The sequence below is a fragment of the Talpa occidentalis genome, unplaced genomic scaffold (genome assembly GCF_014898055.3).
Source record: "Talpa occidentalis isolate TD23 unplaced genomic scaffold, MPIMG_talOcc4v2.1 talOcc4.8, whole genome shotgun sequence".
Taxonomy (NCBI): Eukaryota; Metazoa; Chordata; class Mammalia; order Eulipotyphla; family Talpidae; genus Talpa; species Talpa occidentalis.
In genome coordinates, this window is record NW_023605194.1 from 5,620,298 (window position 1) to 5,642,016 (window position 21,719).

A 21,719-nucleotide genomic window follows, 5' to 3' on the forward strand; every position below is an offset into this window, starting at 1 on the left:
GTCAAGGCTGGCAAGAGCAGCCCCTGCTGAGGGGGGAGTAGAGAGGCCTGATTGAGGCCAATGAGGTAAAGGTTTCCACAGCAAGAGGCAGGGCACCCCAAAGCAGTTCACAAAAGACAGCCTGGTAACACAGACACAGCTGGGCGTGCTGCCTTCCCCGCAGAGCTGCTGAATGTGCTTTGTCAACGTTCACAGGCGCTCCTGCCCGCCTCCCAGGCCAGGTGTGTGCCCTCGGGTGTGGGTGCTCAGGTATGCGCTCTGGCTGCACCTTCGCCTTGGGCTCTATGTGAGCATCAGCTGGGGTCCTGCGAGAGGCGCCCACACAGGCAGCAGCAAGTGAAGGGAAGGATGTTTATGGGACCTACTATGTGCCCAGCACCTCGCAGACTCTGCCACAGCAAGCAATGTGACGTGTGTCATGAAGAGCAACACGTGTCATGAAGAGCCTGCGGGTGGGAAGGCGCTCCACCAGGGCCCCCCTGAGCTGAGCTCACCCGGCCTCCCCTGCCCCAGATCGCATCTAGACGGGACCGCAGATCTCATGTAGACGGGGCCCCAGCTGAAAGCAGCATCTCTCCATGAAGCAGACTGAACGGTGATGGGTGAAGCAGTCACGTGGGGCCTGCCCCAGTGAAAATGTGGGAGCAGACAGGAAGGACACTGGCTTGGCTCTAACCAGGGGGCAGCTGAGCAAGGCTCTTCCCCATGCAGGGCTGCAGGCACTGCCTCCAGAAAATAAGGATTGGACTCTTCTGTCCACACCGTCCCTTCCAGCCCAGTAATCTTCTGATCTGAAAGCCCCCAGGCTCTAGGGGTGCACCCCCAAGCCTGGCTGAAAACTGGCCTCTTGGAGGGGCCATAGGCAGGGCCCACCTTGGCCCATTCGGCCTGGAGTCTTGGCCAGGGGCCTACATAGGGCACAAGGATGGGAGGCAGGGGGTGACCTGTTAGCCCGTGACTCCAGCCCCCCCAGAGAGCTGTCGGTGGGAGGGGAGCACTGAAGAACCTTCTTCAGGAGACTTAACCACGTCCACACCTCAGGGTGAAAGAGCGCAAGGCTTGGGGTTTATGACAAGCTCAGTGGGGAGGAAGGGGTTTCCAGGAGGGCCAGGCAGGGCAGCTTTGCCATTGTTCTTTTCAAAAGACCAAGAAATAAACCCATCCAGGTGCTGGGAGAAGCCACGCAGTCAGGTGAGCGGTGACAGACTGTCCCCTGACCGGAGCGCACAAAGCCAAGGGCAGATGCCTGCAGAATGGCCAGCAGCTCAGCAAGATCCCAGGGTGCTTCTCCACAAAGCCTGAAACCCACAGGCATCCGGGCCCCACGGGGACACGGGAAGGGAGTGATCATGGCGTCCATCACGGGGGCGGGTGGGCAGCAGCGACCGCATACAAGCGGGCAGCTTATGCACCACCAGGGGGGCTGACCAGCTCGGCCCACTGGGCAAGGTGCAGACTCTCTGGGAACCCCATGAACCTGTACTTGAAAGAAATAACAGAGCAGGAGATGCCCCCAGCCTCCCAGAGGACATCTTAAGCCACGCCCAGCAGAACAGACCTCACAGAGGCCATTTCTTCCCACCCACACCTACCTAAGCTGCAGCTGAATTTATAAATTAGGCACAGGAGCGATTAAAACCAGTAACTAATGCTGAAGCAGATCAAGCGCCACCATACACTGTAGCAGCAGCGAAGGAACCCTGCAGGCATTCCAACACAGGATCTCTGTCTCTCAAATATCTTACGGTGAGTACAACTTCAGACCGTGCGTGACTGCGGACACTGAAGCCGCCCTTGAGAGCACAAAGCCTCTGTAAAGCAGCCTCGATCTCACAGTAGGTCCCCAGCAAACAGCAGGGGTTCACTAAACACCTGTTGAACGTAGGTGCCAGGGAAGCAGCAACAACAGGCAGATGTAAACTGTTCGGCCACCCGAGCTGTCTCGCTGCGTTCGAATCCAGGTCAGCCCGTCAGCCCGCCTCCAAAACACTGCACAAACGCCTCCGGGGTTCTGACAAAGATGACACGAAAGTTTAGCTTATTTTTTTCCACTGGGATGAGTCCTCGGTATCTTACAATGGTCACAGATGGCCCCGATGTCAACATCTCCTGGGAAAGTCCTTCCTAACCCGGGAGGCAGTGAGGTCTAAACCCCACAAGGAGCAAAGGCAAGTCCCCCAAAGTTCCAGCGAGGAGCTGATACGGAGGGTCACTGACCCGAGAAGTGGCCGCTGCACAGCACTGGGCACCAGGAGACACGGCAGGCGCGTGGCTGGCCCCAGCACAGCCTGGGAGCAGGAAGCAGGGAGCTGTGGGGTGCAGGTTCCTGGGCCAGGTAACTCACGGGGTGGCGCTTCAGCCAAGGTGTGCAAGATAAGATGGGAGAGCAGGAAGTGCGGCAGGCGGCCGGAGAGCGGGAAGTCACTGGAAGCCAGAGGACAGGAGGGTGTTCTGGTCACGGAAGGAGGGAAAGATGCCCCGGACTTCCTGAGGCTCTGCCTGAATTTGGCATGGCATGCGCCCTCAAGGCAGGCAGCGTCATGGCACGAAACCAACCTGGTGCCCTCAAGGAGCTTAAACATACCCAGATGACAGGGACACCCGGTGGCTCCTGGTCTTCCAGGACCCACGTGGACAGAGCCACGCAGCGAGGCCAGCGGGGCCTACCCACACGAGCCAGAGGCGGCACTGCCTTCTCGTGCCCTGCCCTCCAGATCTGCTCTCTGAACAGAATCAGCGCGAGTCTCCTCATCTTTTCTATTTATTTATTTTCTCAGGAAAGTACAAATGAGCAGATTTGGAAAGGGAGCCTAGACCAGCTTCTGAGTAAAGACAACTGCTTTGACCGGCCGGCCTCCTCGGTTCCACCTAAAAATAAGCTCTCCGGGATGTTAGGAAATCTGCCTCCCCCAAGATAAATGCCTGCGGTCACACAGAGGTAAAAATACTGCATCTGCATCTGCACAGCACTTAACATTGGCCGAGAGACCTCATGGTCACGATGCCACCTGCCCCTGCCCCCACTTTTCAAGCCAGGCGGGCAGGCAGCAGGATCCACACTGCCAGGAGACGGTAATCGTGACTCAGTGACGGCAAGCGGTTTGTTCAAAGTCACCCAGCAGGTCAGGGTGGGCAGGATCTTTGTCTCTAAGCGCAGAGCCTTCTCCACGCTGTCTATCCCCAGCCCAGGACGGTCATTTTGGGAACGTGGCTTCCTCTTAGTCGCCAGCTCTGGATACATTTGCTAAAGGACAAGGGACCAGGGAGCGGGGAGGAGACGGGACGAGGGAGGGAGCCGCAGCTGATGCTGCACAGATCCGAAAGGAAACCTCCAAGCCAGATAACGGCTCGACAGCCCCCGGAGAATTCCCTCCGTCACCCCACTCTATTTTTAGAGGCACTTCCTTGCTAACTTTTGTTTCCCGGGGTCGTCTTTTCCAAGCCCTTCATTTCTCCCGAATGATATCATAATCCTTGGGATGTTTGGTCATCACAGAGAGTTGCTGTGGAAATGATTATTGGTTACAAACAAAGGATGTGACCTCAGTGGGGGGAGGCAGACAAAAATCCAGCCACCAGGACAGATTTCACATGCTGAGGGCAGATTTCACAGGTCATGGCGGGAGAGGCCGGGGCACCCAGACCAGTCAGTGACCATCACCGGCTTCCTAAACCTCCTGATCATCTGTGCAAAAGTGTGGGGCTCACTAAGGGCACATCACAATTAATTCAAGAAACAGGGAGATCACAACACACACACACACACACACACACACACACACGGTGTCTCCTAGCGCATCCCTGCAGCCCTGGGCCTCACAAGCCCAGTGGCCCTTCTCTCACCCCCCAGTTAGAACAGGTCTCTCCAGGCTCTCCAAAGCCCCCAGGCCCTCTGGAACAGAGCCGCTGGCAGTTCGGGTGAAGAATAACAGGCCAGGTGTCCGCAGGACCTGGGTTCGAGTCCCACCTTGACCTGTGACCCTGATCAATGTCCTAGACTTCCTCGTCTCCGTTTTCAGTGAAAATATTCTGAGTGTGCAAGGACAGTGAGAGAGAGGGGAGGAGAGGGAGAAAGGATGGTGATGAAGGGGGGTGCCCAGTGGCCAATTTCCTTTGGTTTCCAGAGGGAGTGAGCTGGGCCCCAGTTCCACAGGCGCCAATGCCCATGTGGGTCCCATTCCACGGTGCCAGGACTACCTGACCCGTGGGCAGGAACTTTGTTGTTTTTATTTTTTTTTTTTAAAGATTTATTTATCTATGCATACAAGAGCTGGGGTACAGGCCAGAGATGCGGGGGATGAGAGGATTCACCAGAGACAGAGTGGGGAACAGAACAGGTGGATTGACTGAAATCCACTGCTGAGGGGAGCAGCGGGCGAGGCACGCAAGGTCTGCTGCGCCATGTGGGTTGCTCCCTGGCCAGCCAGGGATCGAACTCGTGCTGCAGAGGCTGCAGAGAGCTTCATCGTGCATTGCTTGACCCCTTGCGCCACCACCAGGGAGGCCCTGGGCAGGAACTTCGGATGAGGGACTAGTGACAGTGCAGGAGCCAAAGAAGAGGCTGTGGCAACTGAGGGCGGCTCCCAGGGAGGGCAGACCTGACCTAGGCCCGGCTCCACCTGTCCTGGAGGAGAAGGCCCCATGGGGGGTGGGGGGCACAGCCTGTGAGAGGGAGTCCCAGGGGCCCTCCCCCCACCCCACTCGCCTGCCCAGCACAGCAGGCCCCATTCTCTGGGGGTAATCCCCACCAGACCCCGGGAGGGCAGAGCTCAAGCAGCAGGGACACAGGTCACTCTCCAAACCTTCCCTTGTACAAAGTCCTGCCTCCCACTCCATCTGCTGTCAAAAGGGGCACCCCACAAACATCTTGTAAGTCTGGAAATACACACGTGAATCTGAATGAATGAAAACCACTGAAGAAACTCCGCCTCAGGACTGGGGCGCAGAGGAGACATTTCCAAACAGCACGACAGCCGCTTTGGAGGGTGACCCCCCGAGGGAAGCCCAGCGACAGAGGAACAGAGTTGTCCCCCGTCCACAGAGCCGCCCCTTCCTCGGCGGAAACCAGACTCGAACCTGCGCTGGACCCCGGAGTCCCCGCCCGAGGCCGTCGCAAGCGCAGCTCACGCGCGGGGCGCACACCCACAGCCTCGCGCGCCCCGGCCCGCGCCCTCCCCGAGCTCCGCGTCCGTCTCCACCGCCCAGTGAGATCAGGGCGGGGGGGGCACGATTTCCTCCCCACGTCTACTTTAGGGGTATCTTAGCCGCCAGGCGTGTTCCTGGCCCGGCACTTGACAGAGGCCGGGACAACACGGACCCCGCGAGGGTGCGCCGCGCTCGGGAGCCACAGCCTGAGCGACACCCCCGCGCCCTGGGCCGTGCGCTCCGGCGCGTCCCCGCGCCCTGGCCGGACGGCGGGCAGGGAGGACGCGGGGAGGGGGGTGCGGGGGGGGGGCTCGGGGCCGCGGGGCGGCGGGTCACGTGCTGCGCCCCAGCCCGAGCGCGCCGGCCGGGCTGACGTAACTCCTGGAGAATTTAAAAGTCCCAAACTCGAAGGAAACCCAGCGCGGAGTCTCCGGCTGACGCGCGCCGCAGCGGCCGGCCCGGGACGCCCCCGCGTGACCGGGCGGGACCACGAGAGCCGCCCCGGGCCCCGTCGGCCGCGCGCCTCGCCCCGGGGCCACGGCGGGCGCCCCAGCCCGGTCGGGGGCCCGGGCACAGGCTCGGACCCCAACAGCAGTCGCGGGCCCCCAGGGTGGGCGAGGACCCGGCACTGACCTGGCGCGGGCGGGGCTCCCCGCGGCCGGCGCGCGCCCCGACCATTGGCGCAGACCCGCCCGGTGCCCCCGACGGAGCGGGCCTGGCAGCGCCCGGCCCCCGCGCAGACCCGCTCGGAGCGGGGCACGGGGCGCGTCTCCGCCCCGTCCCCTCGGCGACCCCGGCTGGAGCTCCCGCCCGGCGCCTTTGTCTGGCCGCCAAGGTCCCGGGGCCCGAGCGCGTCCCGCCCGCGCGCCCCCCCGCCTGCCGCGCGCACTCACCGGCTCGGGGCCGGCCCGGCGGGGCCGCCTTCCTCCCGGGGCGCGGCGGCCGGAGGAGCCCGAGCCGCCGGGGAGCTCCAGGCCCGCGGCGGGGCGGCGCGGAGCCTCCAGCGCTCGGCCGCGGACGCAAACTTTCCCGGGGCAACGGCGCAGGGCGGGCGCGGGGCGGCGCGGCTCCCCGAAGGGCTCGGGCAAAGTTGCAGCACAAAAGGCCAATGATTGGGAGAGCGCGGCGGCGGGCCAGGCTCCTCCCCCAGCCCCGGCTCCGCGGCGGCCGGGCGCAGCCAGCTGCTCGGGGGCCGCCGCGCTCTCCGCCCGGGCCAGGAATGCGCGGGGCCCGCCGCGCCCCGGGCGCACCCACGCGCCCCCAGCCGCCGCGCCCGCGGGACCCGCAGCCCCACGCGCCCCGGGCCGCCCCGCGCAGGGCCCGGCCGACTCCTCGCAGGAGCCTTGGGTCATGGCCCCTGGTGACAGCGGCGCGCTTTTCCACGGCGCTTTCCACCGCGCGGGGCATCGCGGGGAAGGCGCCCGCGTGCGACAGGAGCGGGGCGCCGAGTACCCGCGGGCGACCCGGCCTCTGCGGTCCCCGCGCGCCCGCTGGGCGTCGGGAGGAGGCCGGGAGACGGGCCTCAGAGAGGGCTGGGGGTGCAAAGGCGCCTCAGTTCCTAGAGCCAAACTCAGACCCTTCTTTTTGTCCACCTGCCTTGGCTAAGGCTGCTCCGCCACAGGTGCTTAGAGGGCGCTGCGCTCTGCAGTTTGCAGAGCTTGTGGCCGGCTAGTCCCGGGCCGTCTGCACCCTCTGCAGCAGGCAGGGGAAGGCAGACCGCTGTGCGCCCTGGCCGCTCGGGTGTGTGTTTCTGTTTGGTGGTGGTTTGGTGCTGCCTCTTCCTCTTCAGGGCCAGGCTCGCTAACATTACCTCAGACCCCGGAGTGGCACTTACCTTAATATATCACCTTTCTCTGGCAATTTCTATATCTAGGCCCCAATCAAGAGAACCCTTGGAGCCAGGCCTCCTATAAGTTTAGGCCCCAGAAAGCTTTGCTATATTTTACATACTCGGGACCAAAGGGCGAGAGATTCATAAATGACTCAACGCTTCCTTCCCTCCTCTTAAAGGAACACATGTGCAGGGCTCAGTGGCCCCAAATGTGAATTCTCTGTAGAATAAAGACTTTTATTGCCTTGCACCATGCGTCTATGAGTCACATTTCTGATGGAAATTTAAGTAGGTTCCTTGTTCACATGTTTATCTGGGACTCATTGGTATAGTAGGATGTACCCATTTCACAAATGTGACAACTGAGGCCCAAACAGGCTGATTTGTTCAAATGGACCCTCAGCTACTAGTGAAGTGAAAACTGAAATGCCCGGGTCTTCTGTGTCCTGTGCCCTAAACCCTGGTCATACCCACTTATGGTTGAAAAATACAAACAGGGGCCTCCCTGGTGGTGCAAGGGGTTAAGACGCAACCTATGAAGCTCTCTGCAACCACTGCAGCATAAGTTTGATCCCCAGCCAGGGAGCTACCCACAATGGCGCAGCAGACCCCTCCTGACTCACCCGCTGTTCCCCTCAAGCAGTGTGCTTCAGTCAGTCTGCCTTTTCTGTTCCCCACTGTCTCACCCTCCACACCTCTGGCCTGTACCCCAGTTCTTGTATACATGAATAAATAATTTCAAAAATTAAAAAAAAATACAAGCAAGCATACCCCACTCACCACATTGAAAGCTCAAGCATTCCTGTTTGGCAAGGAACTAAGATGAATTTGAGGTGCCATCCGCTTCTCATGAAAGAGCCCCTCCCTTGTTCCCAGATGCTTACCTTCACCACGCACGAAAGAACCACTATGCTTAATTGACATGGCATAGGGAATTGACAGGAAAGATGGAATGGAGGTTGCTAACCAGCAACTTAAAATAGGGAGAGTCTCCAGGCAGACCCCCTTATAATCACAAAGGTCCCTGGAAAGGGAAGAGGAAGAGCCAGAGGAATGGGTGGCTATAGAAGCAGACTCAGGGAGATGCCCAGCTGGCTTTGCAACTAGAGTTAGGGCACCAGGAGCCAGGGAACGTGGGTCGCCTCTCCCGCCTGAGAAGGCAAGGTAAGGGATTTGTCCTGAGAACTTCCAGAAAGAAACAGCCCCGCTGATGCCTTGATTTTAGTCCAGTGCAACCCATGTCCCATGTCTCACCTACAGAACTATAAGAAAATTAATTTACATTGCCTTAAGCCACAAACGTGGTCATTAATTACAGCAGCAGTAGCACTGTATACTTAATACCGTGATTTAATCTCCCTTATGCAGGGCTTTCTGAAAATATCTTGGATTCTGGGTATATTTGCAGAGCCTAAGATCCTCCAGTGCAGGAGAAACAGGACTGAGAAAAGCTTAGACCCCCCCGCCCCCCAATGAAGTCTGAAGTCTTCCCAAGATCAAGCATGATGATTTTGTGCTGTCAGCTCTCAGCAGAGCCGTGATCCAGGGCGGGATATACTCACTAGATAAATCAAGGGTTCCCCACATCACAGGGGACCGAGGTTCACAGCCTGCCATCTTGCTGAGATCCACCCACCCCAGAAACTCAATCAATCCACACAGCCCCTTCCTAGCCAAAGTCAGAGGCTGCCGGGACAGTAAGCCTGAAATCCCCACATGTGGCTCCTCCCCAGCCCCAGACCAGGGTAACCACACAGCACAGGTACAGAGGTGGAAGACGCAGGCTTGTGCCTCCGTCTTGGGATGCCCGGGATCTACAGAAAGAGATGCACTGTGGGCAGCCAGTGCCTTAGCAATGACACCCATGGCTGAATCTTTACACTGTAAGGATTTCCGTGAGTACAAGGTCAAGACCCCCACAGAAATGTGATCAGCGTGAGTGTTTTCAGCAATGCCTGCCTGGGAGCAAAACTGTTAAACCATCTCCAGGGTCCTCAGGTTTCTGAAATCATCCTCCAGGCTACCTGGGTGACACCCACAGCACCTGCTGTCTGCCCGTCTTTGGATTCACATAAGATTTTGTTTACAGAAAAGAGGGGAAAATAAAATGACTTTATCAGGGAAAAAAGCTTTATAGGAAAAAAATCCTAGAATCCAACTTGAGATCCCACGAGGAGAGTGACACACCCGGCCCAACGGCTGGGGGCTGCCCGAGCAGGTGTCTGAGGGAGGCCTTAAAAAACTTAAGTAGAGAGAAGAGTGTGCCTTCGCACCCTGAACTGGAATAAACTGGAAAATGAACAAACACAAATAACTGTTTCCTGTCAAAAGTATTTAGGGTCTTTATTTGGAAGGATATTGTGATATTTTTGTGACCAGAAATACACGACGGGGACTTAACTCTTGTTTATATCAATTAGCCTGGGGTCAAATTGGTTTCGTCCTACATCATTTTGCTCAAAGTCGCGGTTTCCTCAATGCTAAGTGAGGACTCACTGTGCCCGTAGCGCGTGATAAGCCTGGATTGTCCTTCAACCATGTGTCGTGAGCCCGGCTGGGTAATAGCTCCGTCTCGGGGCTGACAGACAGGCACAGGACGGAGGAGACACAATCTTTGCCCTTGTGGAGAATACCTTCTGGAGAGTACTCGTGGTCACCTGCATTAATTACCAGGGACCACGAGGACTTGGTGCTATTTTATTTTTATTTATTTATTTATTTATTTATTAAAAAAAAAAAAAAGATTTATTTATTTATTTATGCAAGCACTGGGTACAGTCAGAAGCACGGGAGGGTGAGAGAATTCACCAGAGCCAGAGCCAGAGCGGGGAGCAGAGCAGGCAGAAGGACCGAAGTACACTGCTGAGGGGAGCAGCGGGCGGCAGGAGAGGTCTGCGCGCCATGGGGGACCCTCCTCCGGTGGCCGGGGAGCAGCCGGGGATCGAACCGGTGCCGCAGAGGCTGCAGGCAGCTTCACAACCCAGCGCTCAACCGCTGCGCCACCGGGGAGGCCCGGACTTGGTGCTATTTTAAACGGTAACGTCCATGAGCTTTTATTGAAACAAAATGTGGTCTCCTCCAGGTAGAAACTCCAGCCTTCCCCAGCTCTGACACCTGGAGATGGTTGCCCACCCAAGCTACTGAGTGCTGAGTGCTCAGTGCCATGTGCCAAGAGCTGAGCGCTGTGTGTGCCGGGAGCCATGTGTGGTGCGCTGAGTCTCCCTATTGGCCACTCGGCCCCCTTCCCATGGCCCACCCACCACCCTTCTCCTGGCACAAGAGTCCTGCCTCTCCCCAACCCTGTTCCTTGAGGCATCTCTCAGGTCTTCACCCACCAGAAACCCAAACGCCTGGCCCATCCAGGAGTACTTAGGGACAACCTGGGCTATTTTCACCCACTCTTCGTGACCACATCAGCAGAAGAATATGCCTTGGGGAGCCCAGGGCCCACTCCAGGACATGTGCAATCAGCTCTCGCGTTAGTGATATTCCAGCCACTCCCCTAGTGAACTCTGAGGCTGCTGTTTTTCTAGAAGGTATCACTGCTTTGGGCTCAGTCTTCACATTCCACAAGTCTGTCCAAGCAGCGAGGTACATTCCTGAACTACAACCCAGCAAAACTTATCAGAAAGGCAAGAAAAGTATTTATACGCAGAGTTCGGGGCTCCAGAACATTCAGCCTTTACCTCTGCCCATGCTAAGATGGAATGTCAGTCTGATCTGAACCCAAAATATAAACCCGAAGTGGGGATAGGCCGCTTCCCACATGACTTTCAGCCTCATCCAGAATTTCTAGAGGTGGCATTGAAATTGTCCTTCAGCACACTCAGAGCCCACTTCACACACAGGCCTGCATTGCTTGGACTTGTTCTGCAGGGGCCGCATTTGAACTTGGTCTTCTAATTTAAGTCATGAACCAAGAAGGAAGCAAGTCCTGCTGTTCTGCCTTCCTGAGCGGGAAACAATCATCTCCAGGAGGCAGAGCTGGGTGTCTGCATGACACCAGAGCAATGTTTAAAAAAGAAAACATTTGGTAACAGCACCATGGTACTGGGAGGGCTGGATGGGCTGGGGTGGGGGCTGGCTGCAGGACTCAGGTCCAACTGCAGGACAGTAAGGATCACCTCTGTGGCTCATCCCAGCAGGCAAATACACATCTAAAGGCTGAGTCTTTGACTTGCTTCCCTGGCCCTTAGACCAGCGGTTTGCAAACTTTGCTGCACAGTGGACTCACCATGGGGACATGTAAAATTCCCTATAGCCAGGCCACAGCCTATATCAGTTAAACCGGAAACTCTGGGGGCAACGCGCAGGCATCAGAGTTTTTTAAAGCCCTTGGGAGATCTCAGTGTCCAGCCAAGGCTGAGCACAGTGCACTGGGCCCTCACCACTCCCAGGGTAGCCGTGAACCCAGCAGTCTCCCAAACTCTAAAGAACACAAAAGTTGGCGAGCTCCTGGTTCTGATGCCTGTTTGGACTCGACAGGTCTGCGGCAGGACCCGAGACTGCCTGTCCTGGGCTCCCACACACACCGGGTGTGGAGTCCCAGCAACGGCATTGTGAGGGGCACACCCTCTCCGGGCTCTGAATGGGCAGTTCAGCCACCAGGGGACCCTTGGCAGCATCTGGAGACTTCTGATTGTGATGACTTGGGAGATGTGCTGAACACCTGGCCTGCCCAGGACGGTGCTCCCCAACCACTACCCAGCCGCAGTGTGAGGAGAGAAACCTTCCCAGAGCACCCAGCCCAGGGCCTCTGTGTGGGAGGCCTCACTTTGGGTGAATGAGTGGAGGGTTTATACCCACAGTGATATTGTCGTGTCGCTGGACTGACCTGGCCAACAGGTTCTTTCTCCTTTGAGTAAATGACCTCAGGGACCCACCCTCTAGCCCTGGAAAAGACATAATTACACTGGATCTTCATGAGGCAGATGCTAATTTTGTACTCACTTTACAGATGAGGAAATCGAGACCTCAAGCCATTAAGTAAATTGTCTAAACTCCTGTGATGAATAAGTGACAAATTTGAGCCCAGATCTCTTTGGCTCAGAACACCTAAGTCTTGGGGATGAAATCCCTCTGACGAACTGATTTGTTTACCTCTGACTTCCAGTTGTGGTCAGGCCTGCAAGCACTCGAGATACTTGGCGGGTGAGGGAAGGCTCCTGGGGAATGGGAGGGTGGAGAAAGTTTCCCAGGCACAGCATTTGCTTGAGCCCCTGTGGTCCCCGAAAGGCAAGGCAGACAGAGGGGGCACCTGGGGACAGGCTGGGGGTCTGTCTGTCAGACATTTCTCAGCCCCGCCGGAGCTCCTGGCTCCAGTCCTTTAAAGCTGGGCTGCCGCTGCCTTACACCTTCCCCCTCATGTTTATGCCAAAGGAAAGGGATTTAGAAGTGAAGACATAAAATAGCCTTCACTGGACTCGGGCAGCCCATGCGTCAGGGTCAGTAGCAGTTCTCAAGAGCACGATGCAAAGGGAGCATCTGAACAGCCGAGATTCCCCCTCACTGGGGGTGGCGGGGTGGGAGGGCGACAGTTCTACTCTCCTTTTTTAACTGGATCGTTACTCTCCACTGAAGGCAGAATATAATCCAAAGACCAGGCAGAGACATCAATTTAACAGCCTGGGAGTTTCTAACATGTCAACTTCCCATCTCCATGCAAAAACGAAACCCTGCAGAGGAGCCTCACATCTCCCACGGATTCGTGGCCCAGCTCTGTACTAGAAGCCAACGGTCGTAACTTCTGATGCTTTCCAAAATAAATCACCCACAAGGGCACCCTTGGCGGGACGGAGAGGAAACACAAGTGACAGTGGAACTTTCTCCTGTTTAGCTCTGATTCGAGACCGCCCTGCCCCTCAGCATCCACACACGCCCCCAATCCTGGTGCATCAGAGTGGCGAGCCAGCTGCTCTTGTTAGTGATTTTCCTGTAATCCGACAGCAAATACTATCGGCCACAAGCCAAGATTAGCCCTGGCACAGAGGCTGCAGCTAAATTCATTTTGCAAAAATAACCTGGAGCAAGTCTTCTGGGGTTAGCTTTCTCAGACACACACCGGGGACCAGATTACTTGACGCCCGTCACCTCCAGAACACGTCTGTAAGGTCAGCTCCTAGCAGGCTCCCCTGGGCACAGGCAAAGGTGCCACTTGCTCATCAAGAGTCCGGGGCTTTGTTGAAAAGAGCTTGTGGCCGGAAAAACCACGCTCACCGTGAGGCCGGGCGGGGACTCCCTGAGCAGCTGTGTGGCCTTAAGGACATCACACGCCCTCTCTGCGTCTCAGGCTTCTCAGAGACCCGGGCAGAAAAGGAGATTGGAGGTCCTGAAGGTCCTTCTGGCTTTGGTATTTCATGACTCTGAATGCCCGAGCCAGCGCGAGGTGGGACCCATCCCGGCTGCCAGGGCCCCGGAGCCAGAGCAGCCTCTGCCGCAGACGCCCCTCACGGGTGGCCAGAATGCAGCGGGGCCTGAAACGAGACCTCAAACCCCAGCTTAGCATTCTTCTCTCCCCCAACTTCCCCCTTTCTGCCAGCCCTGGCCACACATGCTTCATACCAGCTCCTTGGTTGTTTGCAGGGAGGGGCTGGCAACACTGAGCCCTATCCTTTTCTCCAGGAGGGCGGGGATGGGCTGGCAGCTCAAAATGTCGTGCCAAGATGGTCAGCGCCATCAGGTCCCATGAGAGGCGCTCAGAGCTGGCACGTCCCTGAGGGCGCCCCGCTGGGCTCACCCACACCAGCACTCACTGCCTCCCACAAATGTTAGGTTGCAGCCTCTTCGCGGCCTTTCTTGGCAAGAGGTTAACCCCAAAGCCCTAGTTTCCACAAGGAAGAGAATGCTCCCCCCACCCCTCTGTGCCAGATGGCTTGACCTTGCTTGCATCAAATACAAGATTGCAACACTGAGGTCACCCCCTGGTGGGAGGCTGGTGGCTCTGGGATGGGAGGCAGCCAGAGAGGGCAGTGGCACATTCCACAGACTCCAGGGCGGCAGATGCAAAGGAACATCAGGTAATTTCAACTCGCCCATGTGTCCAGCACAAGTGCTTACCAGGAGCCCACCTCGCCGTGTCCTTCTTCTGATGGGAACAACAAAATAATTGCCCCGACCCCAACACGGACGTGTTTCCAAGCCAGGGCAGGACTCACTAAGCTTTTTACACGTGTCATTTTACATGTTATCTCTGTAATTCCGCTATGTGGAGGACCCCCCCATCATACATATTTCTCAGCTGGGGAAACAGGCTTACGAGGCTCAGGGGTGCACCCGGGGTTCCAGCGCCCACAGGCAGAGCTGGAAGGAGACCCGGCCAACTGTCTGACCTGGCTTTCAAGGACAGGAAGTCTCGAACTCCCCTGAGAGCGAATGGGGTTGAATGATTCAGCAGGTGCTTAAGGGGTGCCTGTGTGTGCCACTCTGAGTATCAACTTCTGGGGAACCAAGAGCCCCAAAATTAATGTTCCCAAAGGAACAAGATCGGGACTGACTTTCTTGGCCAGGGGCAAAGACATCCCCTCTCCAGAGACGACCGTCCATGCCACCTGAGCAAACACCTGGGACACAGGATCAGGGGTCACAACACCCAGGCCTGATCCCTGAAGGCATGACGTGAGCAGGCAGGAGCTGGTGAGCAGCCTGGTCCCTGAGCTCGGGGCTGGGAGTCAATAAGCCCATCTCCTATTTACCCCAACCCTCTCCCCAGAGGGGGACCCTGTGTCCAGAGCGTCCTGGATGCTCAGCTCCTTTCTGATGGGAAGAAGCCTAGGCGTGACCACCCAACATGGGGGTGAGAGTTGTGCTCCAGCCTGCCCAGCAAGTACCCTCCCTCCTGCCTGATTTCACCCTCAACCTCGTTTCTGTTGCCTCCTCCCCTCGCCCTTCTCCATCAACTAGGACAAATTCAGGGTCCTGCTTCCCTTCCCCCCACCCTCTGGGGGTGCTGTTGGCCCAAGAGAGCTCAGCACTGACACGAGTGCCCTGGGCACTGCCACCCTCTTTTGGCTCAACCTGCCCACCCATCCCCAGGGCACAGACATGCCCTCCCCTGAGATGTTTATTCCCAAACACCTTCTGCCTGATTTGCAAAAGGAAAGAGCAGAATATCAGTAATCAGCCCGTTCCAGCACCTTCCCTAGAACAGAATTCTTGTGTAGTCTATGTTAGAATCAGCAGTCTGTTAAAATATTTAGTGCTGGATGCCTTAACAGGACTGCAGAAGAAAGGGAAGGCTGGGGTGCAGTTGGCAGGGGACTCCTGGCACCACACACCCATAATCTCTTTCCCCTGTGCTAGCTTTCAGAACAAGAACAGAAGAGATACAGCGACTGGAAAACCAGTCTCTGTGGTGGACCCATTTTGGCTCCCTCCCAGGCCTGGGGGCAGGGGAAGCATCTTGTAGATGTGGCCACAGGGGGGTGCTCAGCGAGGGTTGGTGCTAGACTGGGTTAGGGCTAGACTGGGTTCTTCAGGGCCTCCTTACCAGATGGATGTGCTTAGGACAAGGATCCCACCCCAGGACATGCCAGTTTGTTGGGGGTATTATTTCGAGCTGAAATAATACTATAATTATAATTACAGTACTATAATACTCTTGAGAAGAATGAAGATTGGGTGTATTACAGATGACTCTGCACCACCCCCCCCACAATGGCTCCTTGATGCCTGAGCAGGACCCTTCCACACCAGAGAGAATGTTTTTCAGCAACACTAGCCTCCCTCAAGCTACTTCTAGGCTCTTGAGAAAGGTCCACAGAATTCTGAGCGCTAGAATCAGTGGCAAGTCAGCTGCCAGTTAGCGCCTTCCTGCCTTCCTACTCCAAACTTCCGCAAGATACAACTCTCAACAGCCTGTGCACGAATGTCCATTTCTCACACACCGCTGCTGAAACAAAGCCGAATCCAGGTCGAATGCAGTGGCTTCCGCCAGTAGCAGTAATGAGAGGTTCAGGGACAGGAGCCAGGTCAGTCTGGACACATTCATTTGGAAAATCACCATCTTACCCTGAAACTGGCCCTGGATTTCCAAGTGGCAGGGAGCAGCTCTCCCGCTGGGTTCAGGGGCAGCGAGATGGAGGCCACCGGCCCGAGGCCCAGAAACCCAGAGGAGCTGGAAGCCAGCACCTGAGCCAGGAACGGGCTCCACTGCCCCCTTTGTGAGGGCACCTCATAAAGCAGCCTTCCCAAGTGATGGGGCGTTCTTCCAAAGGACAGAGTCACCTCTAAAGGAATTTGTTTTAATGATGGAACACAAAAGGTCAGCATATAAAGGCTACATTTAAAAAGGTCCTCAGACTTTTACACATGATGCCTCACAATGAGGGAACTGTTGATGATAATCTCCACCCACGTGGTCTGGACCGTCCACCTCCTACGTGCCCTGGAACCTGGAGCAAGCTCCCTGCAGGCCCAACGGGGTTACTGGAACCCCTTTGACAGGCAGAAATAGGGGCGCAGGATGGTCAGAGGGCTGCGGCTTCCTGTCCTGGTTGCATTTCATATGGAGACCATGAGACCTTTCTCCCTCTTGCTCAATCCCAGGGTGCTCTTCAAGAAATACATTTACATTATAATAGTGGTTATCATTTTTAAAATACATATGGCAAGCATTACATGCCAGGCATATATCAGATATTATAATAGATGCTTGGGAAATTTTTCAATTTTATCCAGATTCCAACCCTACCAAGGAAGGGCAGTTTCCCCCATTTTATAGACAGGGAAAGTGAGGGTTGGAATGTTAGCTGCTTATCTAAGGCAGCACAGCCAGGGCGATGCTGTGGGGTGTGAATGGGTCTTGACCAAGGCTACTGTCTCCATGGGGAAGAAATTGCTCAGCGGGTGAGGAGCACCAGACTTACAGCCCTGCAATGGCCAGCATTTGTCAAACACAAAACAAAACAAAAACAAGTGTAAAGTGATGAAACAACCGATACCATCAAAACGAGGGAATCTTGGGGGTGCAGAGGGACACGCTGGGGTCCTGGCTTCATGGGCCGGAGACACTGCTTGGGCAATGTTTTTCTTTTCCTTAATTTATACACTGCAATCATCCTCTAAAACTTTACTCTGAACTTCGAAGACAGGGTGTCACAGCTGGTAATTGTGGAGGGAGGAGGGCAGAAAAGGAAGAAACAGAGACAGAGTGGGAACAAAGCGTGGGAGGAAGGGCGAGAAGCAGCCAGCCCTGCTGTCAGGTGGGGCCAGGACTTCCTTGGCAAGACGCCCCTGCTCTCCATCTCAAAGCTCCCCCCATTCCCACCCAGGATCTAGTCTCTGTCTACACTAAGACCCTGAGCATCTGGGAATCATTTAATTCCTTCAAGAAGCACTAATAATTGAAAATGACACCTTTCCAATCGTTTCACCAAATGGAAAAAGAAAAAGCAAAGACCCCCTGAAATAAACATTCAGCAAAAACCAGCTGGGCGATGTCCAGAGCTGTGTCTGGCTCTCCATGGTGCATAAGCAAAACACCAAAATCTAGACTTAGCATTCATGTGGGAGAGTCAGCTGGGGCAAAGTCGAACCCACTTCAAGCCTCTTCTAGAGAAGCTGAACAGACAGGGAGGCAGTCTGCGGCCTGGGGCTGCTATGGCAGAGACAAGACAGTGGGCAGAAGCCAGCGAGCCGCCTGCCAGCTCCTGCTGCCCAGAGCCGGTGCCCACGGGCCCCTGGGTGTGTGGTGGGGGTAAGCAAAGCCATGGGCACCCCGGCCCACCAGCAGTGCCCATCTAACTTCAAAAGTCGGGAATAAAGCCATAAACATTCTTGTGTGTGCCTCCTGCATCTGCATGTGTATTAGACTGAGTTATCAAACTATGCTGTCAGGAGGGTAGAAAAGAGATATTTTCTTGGATATTGAATCTGATCTGGTGAATCAGTTCTATTCAAGTCAGCAGAATCTTCAAAATTCAATCGCTGCATAGCAGCTCGTCAGCAGACGACCAGGGTTTGCTTTGCTCTTCTCTGTGGCGGCTCAAACCATATTTTTATGTTGCATTAGAAGGCAACATGGCAGCCAGTGAGAGACACGGAAGATTTTCAATCAAACAATCTCCACTTCTTAACTTGAAGCAGATCTCTGTGGGCTGCACAGCAGGGACCAGAAAGAATTCACTTTCTGCCCTCATTAAGGATTTTTTAGCAGACACAGATTTCAGTAGTAGAAGAGACAGATAGCAAGTCAGGTGGGAAGCCCCACGGCGGGATAGTCTCCTCGAGGACAAGCGGTAGCCACTCCATTTGCTGCACGGGGAAGCCCTGGGCTAATGTGATCGGGGACCGCCCGACCACCCAGCTCAAACATGCCCAAATTCAGTGCCCTTAGAGCAACTCTGCCAGGAAGGTTGAGTCGTCACTGCCACTCGACAAGTGGAAAAGCTGAGGGCATGTAACCGGATGGGGCCTGAGCTGGGGTGTGAGTCGGAAGCCCCTGCTCTGAGCTTCAGCACCACCCCAGTTCCCCACAGATGATACTGAAGTCTGCAGCCCACTTGCCCCAGACCGCTGTTGAATTTCACCTGCTCGCGTAACAACTGCCCTCCCAGGACAAGCGAGCACCTGGCCCTGACCGGACACTCTCTGAATCTGCCCAGGCCCAGGGAACAGCTCCTTGGAGCCTCCCAACTTCTACGTAAAACCAGTAGCAACAACGTTGGCAAGCAGAGAGTCGGGGGGCCTTTGGGGTCCCCTTGAAAAGGGGTGGTCTTCCTGGTTAACTGCCCATCTGTGAGCACTCTGTGAGGGGCTAAGGTACATCCACCCACACCTGCGCTGGGGCTCACTCCAGATGTGGGTGGTCCAATCTGAGATGTGTTGTGAATACAGTCCAGTTTCCAAAGAAGTAGAATGACACTTAAATAACTTGGATATTGATTACATGTTGGGATGATAGTATTTGTGATCTACTGGGTTAAACAAAATATATTACTAAAATTAATGTTACCCGTTTCAGTTTAGTTTCTTAACGTGGCTCCCAGAAAATGTAAGATTACTTTTGTGACTCATGCTTATTTCTGTTGGACCAAACTGCTCGCTACCTTCCCGGAGACGCCTGATTATCTACTAAGGGTCAGTTGGAATCCGCTGCTATTTGCTCAGGTGTTGTCATCCTTGTAATTCCCCATAAGAGAGAAGCGAGAGGTCACCCCAGCTGGCAGGCTGGAGGGGAGAGTCCCATCAGAATTCTTTCCAGAAAGCTCTACCAATGCAAGGGCGGGAGACCCTTCCCCCCAGATCCCAGGGCACAGGAGAAGCCCGCCCTCTTCATGCCCTACAGGGCCAAGCAGGTTCTGGAACAAAATGATCTAAACAGAAATAGACTGGAAGCCACAGAAGCAAAAGTCATAAATGTGATTTAAAATTGTTTTGGAAGCCGGGTCCTCCCCGGTGGCGCAGCGGATTTAGCGCAGCGCTGTGAAGCTGTCCGCAGCCTCTGCAGTGCCAGTTCAATCCTGGCCAGCCAGGGAGATTCCCACATGGCGCGGCCGACCTATCCTGTCTCACCCGCTGCTCCCCTCAGCAGTGTATTTCGGTCCTTCTGCCTGTTCTGTTCCCCGCTCTGTCTCTGGTGAATCCTCTCACCCTCCCGCGCCTCTGGCCTGTACCCAGTGCTTGTATAAATAAGTAAATCTTTAAAAAAAAATTTGTTTTGGAAGCCACCTTAAAAACATGAAAAAGAGGCAACGCACATCTAAGAAGTGCGAACCTATTCCCCTAGGTGGGATACAGTGTCAGAAACCACAGTCACTGCAATAAAAAGTTAACGATGCTTATCAAAAAACCAGGAAAAAAAGTGAAATTAAGTTCATAATTAATATTTAATCCACTATATCCAAATATTATGGTTTATGTAGAATCAATATGAAAATCATTAATGATATGTTTTATACTTGCATTCACACCAGGTCTTCACTGTGCACTGACCCTCCCAGCTGACCTCCAGTCACTGCCCAATGGGGTGGACACCTCTCAAGTCAAAAAGTCCATGCCCAAGCCCTCCACTGGGCGAAGCGAATAGAAACACAACGAAACTGAATGTCCACCACCCAGCATCCCATGACAAGGCAATTCCAGCTACTGAGATTGACGCTTGCAAAGAGTTCTGACCGTAAGGGGAAACCATGGGTGAAAACAAACAAAAATAATAAATAGCAGCAATGATTAGGTGGTGTGGTTGCGGATTTTTCTCTTTTCCTTTACACTCTTGGATACCTTCCATATTTTCTAACATTAATTTAGAAATTATAATTTGAAAACATAGAAAGACTGAGCCTTGAAATACTACTACTCCACATCTGGTGCTGAGCTCTCCAAGAGGGCCACACAACACCAAGAAGGAGCTAATGTGGCCATTTGTAGGAAGAGGGAAGATTTTCCCAATGAGACATTTAGACATTATTTCTACACCTTCACCGGGAATGTCGAAAGTACATGGGCTAAGTCAGTAGCGGGGACAAGCACCCGGGCAGATTAAATTGGCATTTGTTCTGTCAGCACAGGCCCACCTCTCGCTGCCCCTGAACTGGGGGACTGACTTTGTGGGCAGGAAAGGCAGCTGGGGTCGGTGGAAGTGCTCAGATGCGAAAAACAGGTGACCGTGCATTCCTTAAGCATGTGCATCATATGAATCAAATGTTTATGAAGTGCCAGCAGCTGTTTGGTAGAAACGCTGGCCAGCCACAGGTACTAATTTAAAGTCCAGCCCTGCCCCACTTGTGTGTATGCACATGTGCACACACACACACACACAAACACACCACCAGAACTAAGGTCTAAGGATACCACAAAACTTGCTCCTGATGAGTCTATATCCACAATATCTCCATCTCCCCCAAAAGGAAACTCCCAGGCAGCAGCCTGGGCACAAGCGTAGGTGGCATCTCCCGTAGGACAAACAGGCGTCACACTGTGGTGAGCAGTGTGTTCACATTACGTCTGCCCTTTGTTCCGTGGAGCATGGCTGCTGCGGGTGATTACACATTCCTGCTTTGGAGATTAAATCTATATGAACCCTTTGCTTCAAAAGGCAATAAACTAGATTAGTGGTGGTGTAGGGTTCAGGGAGGTGGATGGGGGACTCGAGGCACGATGTCTCAAGGAGTGCAGGGTTTCTTTTGGGGGGCAAGGCAATGTCCTAAAATGGATTGCAGTGGTGGTTACACAGCTACATGAACACACGATGGAATGCAGCCATGGAACTGGACGCAATAAACGAGTGAATTACATGGTACGTGAATTACATCTCCATAAAGCTGGTTTTTTTTTAAGGTAATAATATTAGCTCAGGTATGAAAGCAATTCACTCAATCCCTTTTGTAGCAATGGGGCTGTTAGCCAGCTCGGGCACTTGAGGCCAGTATAAAGAGTGGGAACGGCTGTGTCTTTCTTCCTAAGGACTCGCGTGTAAGCAGTATGAAGTTTTCCAAGCCACCTTTTCACTGACCTTTCTGCTCCTCCTGAGCTTCTGGCCTCAACTGAGATGACCTCATCAGAGGCATCTGGAACATCCTCCTCAGGAACAGAGGGCAACGTGGACGGGCCAGGCCCAGGGCTCTTCCTAGGATGATGTCAAGAGAATAATGATTAGAATAATTGATGGGCTCGTGTGCATTCCAGAAGGGCATTTCTCGCCAAGTCCAATAGGAAAGGTCCACGTCCCAATTAAAATGTCACCAACCCCCCGGGAAACAATAAATAGCTGCAGGTTGTCAGTGGCTTTGAGATGCTCTTGAATCAT

At 54.8% G+C, this 21,719-nt stretch overlaps 1 protein-coding gene across 1 annotated transcript in view; it reads right to left on the reverse strand.

The window, feature by feature from the left end:
- Positions 1 to 21,504, reverse strand: part of TACC2 (transforming acidic coiled-coil containing protein 2) — a 116,064-nt gene extending 94,560 nt beyond the window's left edge. Inside the window, exon 1 of the mRNA XM_054690703.1 lies at positions 21,426 to 21,504. The gene's annotated coding sequence lies outside the window, so the exon portion shown is untranslated. The remainder of the gene's footprint in view (positions 1 to 21,425) is intronic.
- Between the last annotated feature and the right edge of the window lie 215 nt (positions 21,505 to 21,719).